Here is a 10198-nt window from a genome sequence, read left to right as displayed (position 1 = left end):
GGAGGTTGACATTCGGGGTAAGACTGAACCCCAAGTGAGTACGTTTACATGCAGTTAGAAAAAGTCAATTTATTGTGTTAGTCCGACTAAAGCTGGACCTTCTAAATGCATGTATGTGAGTCCCACTGAAGCCATAGTTGAACTTAGATAATGGTTGGGGATCCGTTAACTCTTTCATGGACCCAAACTGGACTAGACCTTCTGCGCGTGCCCCTCAGTTCCTAGGCCGCTAAAGATAAGGTGCTCATATTTTCTGGCCAGTTTACAGAAAGTTGATGCTCAACAAAGAAACAGTTTTTGGTCCTTCATCTGATCAGACATGCATTTGGATAAGCACACCATGATGTCCCGAATATAAGACACATTTGTTCTATAAATGGCCTTCAACCAATAGGATAAATTTGACATTTTCAGCTGTGGAAAATGTTACAACATCAGATCACAACTTGAACGGAGAGAGAAACAGCAGGTCCAATGGATTGTGTTGCATTAAGGGATGTTTGTAGCTTGAATATTTCTTGGCCAGCAGTGAGAGTAGTTATTTCATGTGTGTGTTAGAGTAAGTCAGCTTTAATCGTGTTTAATCAGCCCAGTTTAACATAAAAGACTCTCCAATGCGACTCATGGAACAGTTAATGCCGCCATGGAGGAAAGAAATTCCTGCCAAGCCTAAAAAAATCTTTCCTTCAAAACAGAGCAAGTGACACTTTGGGGTTTATGTCGCACTTCTACGGAGGTACCGACGGGATGGCCTATTTGAAGTTTATCTTTTATTCTCCTTCTGCTCTGTATGAAAGTCTACACACCCCGAGCACCATGACAGACCGAACCGACCTAGTTTACCAGGCGAAACTCGCCGAGCAAGCGGAGAGATGCGACGAAATGGTGGAGTCGATGAAGAACGTGGCCAGTATGGACGCGGAGCCGTCGGTGGAGGAGAGGAACCTGCTGTCTGTAGCGTACAAGAACGTGATCGGAGCCAGGAGAGCCTCCTGGAGGATAATCAGCGGCCATCGAACAGAAAGAAGAAAACAACGGCGGCGAGGACAAACTGAAGATGATCCGAGAATCCAGGAAAAAAACGGTTGAGAAAGAGCTGAAATCAATCTGCAACGACATCCTGGATGTACTGGACAAGCACCTCTGAGGGAAAAGGGCATCTTCTTATTCTAATATTCATCTTATATTCAAGGTATTACGCTAATTATATGAAGTCCGACTATGGGTGGTCTTTGAAGTAGTCAATCACAAGTGCTCTTTTCAACTTTCTCCACATGTGGCCGGACCACTTGAGCGGCACTGACCAGTGTTTTTATGCTTAAAAGGTCATAAACCTCTAACATGACACACACACACACACACACACACACACACACACACACACACACACACACACACACACACACACACACACACACACACACAGCGTGCCTGCCCTTGCTGACACACTTCACAGTCAGCGGTCTGCTGGTATCTGAAGGTGTCGCCAAACATTGCAGTGAAGTGCAACAGACGCTGTTCAACTGAACTCAGTAGCTCATTTGTTTTCTGTCGTAACAGGAAAAGCGACTGAATGAAGTTCATACTCTGAGGATTAAACACATTTTTGGAATAAAAATCCGGAGATAAATAGTTCCTTTGTCTGGTGGTGAAATACGATCTGTTGGTCTCCTACATCAGAGGACAAAATGACAGATGAAAAATAGTCACATTTCTGCTTCTGACTCTCCAAACCCACAGTGGGGCACTTCATGTGGGGCTTTAATTCTTTTCTGTGTTCTGCTTTCTCTTTGCCAACAGTGAAGGGCTGTTTTTCACATGGGGGGGGGGGGGGGGGGGGGGGGGGGAAGAGAAACAGGACCAGTATAGGGAAGTTTCCAGGGTTTAGCAGCTTATTCACCAGTTTTACTTCCTGTCCGTCCTCATCCATCTTCTCCACACTTTTGTCCTCCAACAGTGATTTCACACTCCTGACTTTGTCTTTTCACCCAACAGAACAGAGGGAGTGTTTTCCACTTTGCAATAGCCTTCAATATTGTTTTACAACGTACAACTGTGTTATATCTTCTGTGAGAATGTGAGTTATGAAATGATGTGAGGAAAACCTCTTTTTTTTCTAATCTAACTCCTTTGTTTTTCAGTTTTTTTTCATTTGGACTGAAGGTTAAACTGAATTCAGTTTTAAATCACTTCATATTCATTGTGGCTATTTTATTTGAAATTAGACATTTGTGATATCTTGAGGTGTATCACCTCGATTTTCAAAGGGGGTCCCAAACAGACATTTACAAAATCAAGATTACAACACAGCAATACAAAAACCATTCATAACACAATGGACCCAAAAAAAAACAGAGTGATACAAAAACAACAAAAAGAAACAGAGGACAGTCCAAAGAACACGTTATTATCATCACTGGCACACACTGTACAGGGGGCTGAATTTTTTATAACAGCTCTGTTTGATTTTGAGAACGATAAGATATAACAGTTTGTTAGGAGGCTTAAAACCCGCCTCAGCTCCAGTCAGGATTTCCAACATGGTGGCTGCTGCCGATGAGCCTCCTCAGCCCGCTGCAGTAACAGATGGGTGACGTCACTCAGGCTTCATCCATTCATATTTACAGTGTAAGGACTAGACACATAAATGAGAAAGACTCAGTCTGTACATGTACATAGAGGAAAATGAACAGTGCTGACATGCCTGAAAACATAAGCAATATGTGTTATAATGAGAAAACAAAACATTTTTAAATAAGCAAAATGATGACAAAGAACGGATGATTAAAGGTAACTGATTCCAATCAGAAGGAGCACGAAGCATCAAATGATCTGTTTGAGCCTTTTCCCACACAGAAGGTCAACTTGCCTTCAGTCCTCCTGTAGAGTTTTTTTTATTGTTGACATTTGTTTCTGCTTCTGTTCAGGACAACTACACAAATGGTTTGATCAATAGTCTCAACATGGCATAGCTTAAGTCATTGTTAGCCTAAAAATCAATCTGTGTTTAAGACTGGTGCAGACAAAGAGAGAGAGAGAGAGCTTAAAAATCAGCTTTTATTTGTCACACGTCCAATCCTTTTAGTCATGGTTCTTTCCATTTGTTAGTTATGATTCCCCATCTCAGATTTTTCCTACCACAAATGAACTAAAGGACCAAAAAAAAAGAAGAGAAAACATCAGCCTTTCTGTTGTGCGTTTGAGTGCGTGTGTGGAGACCAAAACAGTTTTGAAAACAATCTGAAAAGGCAGGTGTGAAAAATAAACACAATAAAAAACATTTTTGCTTTAAATATTTATCCTTTATTTTCATTATTTCCATGGAGACACAACACGTCTTTTGTGCGGGAGTCCTGCACAGCAGCAGCATGAATACGTTTCTTACTAAAAATAAGAAACAGACCGTAACCAAAACAGAAATGTGATCAAACACTAAATAAGCAGTTTTCACTAATAACATATGTACATTCACTGATGCTAATAATCCTTCATCCTGTTTTACTTTTTTAAAAATCTAGTTTAGAGTGAATCTGTAGCTCAGACCAAGATGTGAGTGAAAAACATTTTCACCAGAGCTGGTGGGGAATTAATGAATAATGCGTCCACACGACAGTCAGTAGGAACTCAGTCATTAAACTGATGCATTATGTTTTCTCTTCTCCAGTATGTTCTTCGCTCTTTTGTTGACATTGTGATTCAGTAAAACTACACCCAGCATCGACATAAAGGCAGATATTCTCGTTGTAGCATCGTATTGCACACTCTGTTGCTTCGTCCACCACTTCAGCGTTGTTGTTTCTAGTCATGTGTTGCCTCAGGAGACCCCCCCCGCCCCGCCTCCGCCCCGCCTCCTGTCCGACAGGGGTTGTCTCCCGCTGTGAGGTGCATGTGTGAACAACCAGATCAGGAGGATTTCAGGAGCAGTCCTCCTTAAAGTCTCTCGAGTGCGTATGTGAAAACGGCTTGAGAAGGCCTCGGAAGGTTCCCAGTGTCCCTGCCTCTGGACCCTAACAGGCCTCTGTTAACCCCCGGACAAAAACATCTTTGTCTGCGAGCTCCGTGTGTGTGTGCGCACTGAAAAGGTTTCAGGAGGTGAATGCGGAACAAGGTTTCTCTCTTTTCTTCCGTCTGCAACCGTTTCTTTCACTTCCTCGCTTTACAAATGCACGGGCGCCATTAACGGGGAATCAAGACCATTCAGGAGGTGTATAATGGTCAAGAAGCTGCGATAATCCGCTGTTCAGATGTCTGTGCTGTTGAAATGTGAGCTTGGCTTTGACTGAAACTGTACAACTGTCTGTCTGTCTTGTCTGTCTGTGGGTGTGTGTGGCAACTATTCAGACTTGAATCTCTCTAAAGAAACCCGCAGAATAACAGTAAAGAGACCAATCAGTGAAGCGAACCGTTTTGCTCCTTGCTCCACCTGTCCCTCTTTCAGTTAGTTTTTCAAGTCACAACACTTAAAATCAGTGAAACAGTTCTACTTTCATTAAGTGATAATGATATAAACCTGGGATATACCATATTTTTCTGATTTTACACACACTTGGGTACAACAATTTAAGCCGCAGAGCTACATGGGCAACATCTTAATGGTGATTCTGTTGAACTCTTAACTGGCCTGTGATAGAGCGAGCCAGCGGTGATGGTGAGTCTTCACTACAAGGACCCTGCGGTGAACACAGTGAACTTTCCAGACATCCCTAACGATCTCAGCCGGCCTCCACATGCCACATTTTACAGGAAGTTTGGTTTGTTTTTCTGGGGATGCAGGGTTTAGTTAAAAGATAGTCTTGCATTGTTAACACCTCATAATTAAATAAAGAATTTAGCACCCCGATAAAAAAAAAAAAAAAATCCCCCCTCTTTGATGTGTCTCTTCCCCTCCATATTTTACAGTCCTTTTAACTCCTCTTCCTCCCTCCTTCTCTTCCTCCGCTCGTTCTGGATCTCTGTTATCAGGTGAGGTCGGTTAGCAGGTCTGTGTCGCGCTGTGATTTTGATAAGGCATGACTAGTTCCCAGGCCTGCAGAGAGCAGAGCCAGGTTAACTTTGATTGGCCGCCTGCTGTCGATCTTTCCTGACCAGACCGCAGGGGGCTTTCTGGGAAATGTCTGAGCTTTGAGGCGCTATCTCTAGCCGTATAAAACCTGATAAGATGGAATTGGGCAGAGGAAGAGCTTTGTTTTGTTTGGCTTACATTTTTTTAACACTTTTAGTGGCTGTGAAAGAGTTAAAAGGAGATAAAAGGGGATTTGATTTGGCATTGTGGAGCAGGGCTGAGTCTGTGACCCTCTGTGTGACGGGATGAGTGGGCACAGAGGAAACATGGATGAACGGTTTGTTGGCTTTTTCAAACAGAGCAATAAACAGGAAGATTAAGGTCTTAATACATCTCAAATGGCTCCTTGATTAGAAACATTCTCACTTTAGAATTCTGCTAAATTTAACAACTAAATTTGTGCACATGTATAACTTAAACATTAAATGATATTATACTAAACTTAAACATTTTAAAAACTACTTAATTTTTCTTTTAAACATATTCAATTAAACATGTATATAATGATGATCAATGGGTGCCCTGTGTTACTCATCCAGGGTGCAGCTTTCAAGATCAGAGCACACCAGATGTGTCTATGGAGTCTATCTGAACAATCCTGGTGTGTGCTGGATTACTCTGATCTTGAGAGATGTTTATATTGATCCTCATTATAATACTTAACTTTTATCAAGGTGAGACTGTTCTACGTTGGCCTGCAAGATATGAGAAAAACGTCGATGTGCGATAACAAAGTGTGATAAACAAGACTGTTGGAGTGCACATCAGTTTTAACTCAGTCTTTATCTTGTCTTTCTGATGTCCTTCATGTTTTACAAAAATACCTGTGTTTGCAATACGTCCCTCCTGATCCAACATCAATTCTAAATAACAGGTTTGTTTCACCACTTAATTGGCACCGTTTAATCAGAGGGAAGCTGACCGTCAGTGATTTCAAGTATTTTAATTATACTAACCGGCCTCTATCTAATAGTTCAAATGTACACATGCTGAGTGAGAAAGCATTGCTTACATAAAATCATTTTTCCTATTCCTTGGGATGAATTAGTCTATCGAGATTTGTTTAATGGGAATGCTCGTATTACAATAACTGAGTCATAATGATCATATTAGGTCTTTATTCAGATGGACAGGAGGTGTGGGGAGAGAGAGAGTGGGGGGTCACATGCACCAAACAGCATCAGGATTGGGAAACCAACCTGCGACCATACGACTGTAGTCTCTATGCATGGAGCGCCCGCTCTAAAAACTGAGTTAAACTCAAGCCTCCATAATATTTATAATTATAACAGGATGTTCTATTTTATCTGTGCAGTCTACCAATTAAAAAAAAAACAAGAAAATAATAAGAGCTGCTTCACATCTGATCCATCACAAGATTATAGCATCTCTGCTGACACCTGAAGTCAGTCTGGATTAAACATCTGAAGGTTTCAATGTTTACTGTTTAAGGGTAAAAGTGATTTTTTTGGATTATGAGCCTTGTGTCATTTCAGCAAAAACAAAAAAACAGTTTATTTTTGTGTCTCTTACGGAAGGAGTTAAAGCAAATTAGCTTAGCTTTTCTAAAAAAAATAAATAAAAAAAAACAGCTAGCATGGCTCTGTTTAAAGGTTACAGAATATATCATCAGCTCCTCTGGATTTGACCAATAAGCGCATTGAACGTTTAAACTAAGTGTAAAAAAAGCTTAAAATTACCACATTATATAATTTACATCTGGGGCAGAAACCTCCTCATCATCTGTTTCGTGTTTTTACGCAAAGCTAAGCTAACTGCTGGCAGACTTATAATGATTTTAATCTAACTCTTGGCTTTAAGCATCATTTATGAAATATTGAATTATTATTTCTTAGGATTTTCAGTGACGCATCAAAGAAGCTGTAATGATCCCGTCCTCATGATCTCCACTTTTCCATATATCTCAGACCTTATGATATCAGCCTCATTATCATATCTACATCTCTCTTATCTCGATCCAAAATAAACAGAAATTATTTCATGTGAAGACGGCTCTGGGAGAGATTAGAGAGCGTCTACATGTTCCATATCTGTGGTTCAGGCTCTACTTGGCAGATTCTGTTGTGCTGACATACGAGGTGTCCCCTTTACATATTTTATTTCCGCATTGCATGTCTGTCTGTCTGCGTGTGCCACAGGGCTCTTTGTATGAAATGAAACGTATACTCCCTGTGGGTAAATCGCTCATATTTGCTCAGCTGGCCGGAGCAGCGTCCAAAGACTTAAGAAGTATTTTGACAACTAAACAATGTTAATTTGAAACCTATTAACATTCTGCTTCGGTTCGGGTTGAGGGAGATATTTTCAACACTTAACAAGCGCAGAGAGCAGCATTTGTTTTCAGTTGAGGAGACCGGCTCAACATTTTTATGCGTGAAATCACAATCACCATGCAAGGACCCCGGAGCACGGATCTCAGGAAGAACTGTGGAGAGGAAAAACAATGACGGAGCTTCAGTTTTGTGTCTCGTGTTTAAATATTTGCCGGCTGTGGGTGGTTAACTGTCCGAGCAGTGTTGTTTGTTTTTTTGCTTTATGTTATTGTGGCACATGCAATTATTTTTCCCTTTAATTGAATCTGTCTGAGGCTTAATGGACTGATCCTGATGGATTAGGCTGGTTTCCTGTCCCCCCCCCCTCCCTAACAAACACACTAAGCGCTCCACTCAAACAGTTATGACTTGTAAACTCCGCCTGAGGCCTTTTTCTGCAGTCATAATCCATCGTGTCCCTGAAGGGCCGACGCTGTCAGACGCAGCTTTCACACACGTGCAGCAGTTCAGGGCTTCTGGGATCGCAGTCCGGCCTCACACCACAGCTCAGGGCTCGAGCGTCGCCCTGCATGATTTATGAAGAGAGTCCTGAAAGAAACATCGGAGTCACTGCACGGACTGACAGAGTTAGTTAATACAACAAAACACTCCAGTCACTATTTTCTCTCTTAAGTCGCTTCTTAATTTTTTACTTTAATCTGCAAGTTTTTTTTATGATTTTAAATTTTTTTTTTTATTATTATTTTTTTTTTTTAAATTGTGTTATTCTTTGGATTTTATTTCAGGTCTGAAATATTTGTCATCTCAATTTTTACCTTTACTCTGTTGATATTTATTTTACTTTAATGATTGATGAACAAACGGTATGCTCAATTTTACAGAGTTAACCGTATATCTACCTTATGACATCAAATGTTCCACTTTTTTACCGTTCCTTTGAGCTGTTTTCATTTAGTTTTCGATCTGTAACGAGTTCCCTTTTCCGTATTTAGTAGTAAATAACATAAGCTTCGATATAACCAAGGTTCCTTATTTTCTTTTATTTCAAAATAAGAGCAGGATTTATTCAAAGAGGAGGTAAGGTTACCTCAGTCTAAAGAAAGCACAACCTTTCAAAATAAAAGCCTGGCAAAAACCTTTTGAAATGCAAAATCAAGCAACTTTAATCATGAGATCAAATATTCGATTAATCACTACTAACTACTGAAATTCAGATTTTAATGGCGATTAAAAAAAATTATCGTTTGATAGCCCATTTTAAACTGTTCAACTTTGAGAAAATCCAACTGCATGACAGATGATACATTTAAGTGAATTTTAGTTAATCAAGTATTATTTATTTGGATCGACCTAATGTCTGTTGGGGGCATCAGGGTTAACACTGAAACTATTGCTAATATTGTCACTTCAAATATTACATTATATTTTTCATATCTTGTTTTTGTATTAAAATGCTGCATGTGTTTCAGGTCAAATAAGGATTTCATGTTTTTTTCAATAGAGTAGAAGTCCTAATGCTCCTTTTAAATGACTTTTGCTTATCCTCTTGTGTTATTCACAACATGTCTTTTTTCACTAGATCTCTATAAAATACAGAATGTGTGTGTTCAGCGTGTTTACTTTTCTCTGAGTCTCTGTGTGAGCGCGAGATGTTCGCTGCAGGTTTATCTGTCTGGCTTGTGTTTAGACTGTGGTCAGGCTCGTTTTTTGGGCTCCTCTGGGAAACATTTCGAACACAGACTCAATTTGTGAAGCAATTCTGCACTTTTCACATGAAAGGGAATTGTTTGCCTCTCTCTGCACTGTAAGAACAAAGTTGTTATAGTTGTTATGACTTTAAAAAGTTAGTGTCCGGGCTGCCATAAAATTTTAAGTTGACTGAACTTATAAAGATAAGTCGAGATAAATTTGTGATTATTGCAAAGAAATAAAATTTCTTATAGTCACAAAAAAGTCAAATAAACTTGACATCAAGTCAGTTGTGTTTACATTTTTAAGTTACCAAAACTTTAAATCACAATTCAGTTCCTGTGAAATTATCTAGTTAAGGCAAAATGGTCTTTCAATTTCTTGTGACTTGAAATCAAAAATACTTTTTCAAAAGTTTAATCCACCTAAAATCTTGAGTTAAATTAATTAATTAAAATTGAATATTTCTCTTTCAGTCAACGTAAATCAGTTTAGTTTATACATTTTTAGTGATTCTCTTTGCTTTTGTGGAAACTCCCAACTTCATTTCAAACAACAATTTAAAAAAAAGGTATCATCTCTACAGGTTATTAGTTTTATCATAGAAACCAACCAACTTAAGTTCTTCAACCTTTAATAGCAGATCAGATCAAACAGCACATCCGAACATTTACAAATGTTTTTCCTTAAAGTGCTGTGCTGGCTTGTTGGGAACAACATTTCCACCCAAGAACGTGCAAAAAACAACAACAAGTACAGACAGCTACCGAGTTGAATTAACTCACGATTAAATACTTTAACAAAGCGACCACTCTGGTAATACTGCTGTCATCTTCAGTAGCATCCGTTTTAAATGCATCTCCTAGTTTCCTCCCGTTTTTTCTGTCGTTTAATTAACTTTTTAATCAACTCAGCTCCAACGTTTAGCAACCCTGCTACCCACAAACCTGAACAGGTGGGCAGGACTAATTGCCGTTGTCGGCTTCTGATTGGCTGCAATAACATTATCACCCTGTTCTCAAACGTTTCTATTGGGTGAAATTACAACAACGAATATCTGATAAAAACAAACCCAATATAAAATAGGCAATAGAAAGATTATATTTCACACTATTTCTTAAGTAGAATTATTAGTAGTTATTTAATAATTAAC

At 39.4% G+C, this 10198-nt stretch overlaps 1 pseudogene; it reads left to right on the top strand.

Moving 5' to 3' along the window:
* Window positions 1-816: 816 nt before the first annotated feature.
* LOC132976025 (14-3-3 protein epsilon-like) lies at window positions 817-1147 on the top strand (annotated as a pseudogene).
* Window positions 1148-10198: the final 9051 nt, after the last annotated feature.

Source organism: Labrus mixtus, chromosome 6 (assembly GCF_963584025.1).
Source record: "Labrus mixtus chromosome 6, fLabMix1.1, whole genome shotgun sequence".
NCBI lineage: Eukaryota > Metazoa > Chordata > Actinopteri > Labriformes > Labridae > Labrus > Labrus mixtus.
This window is presented reverse-complemented; position numbering and strand designations above follow the sequence as displayed.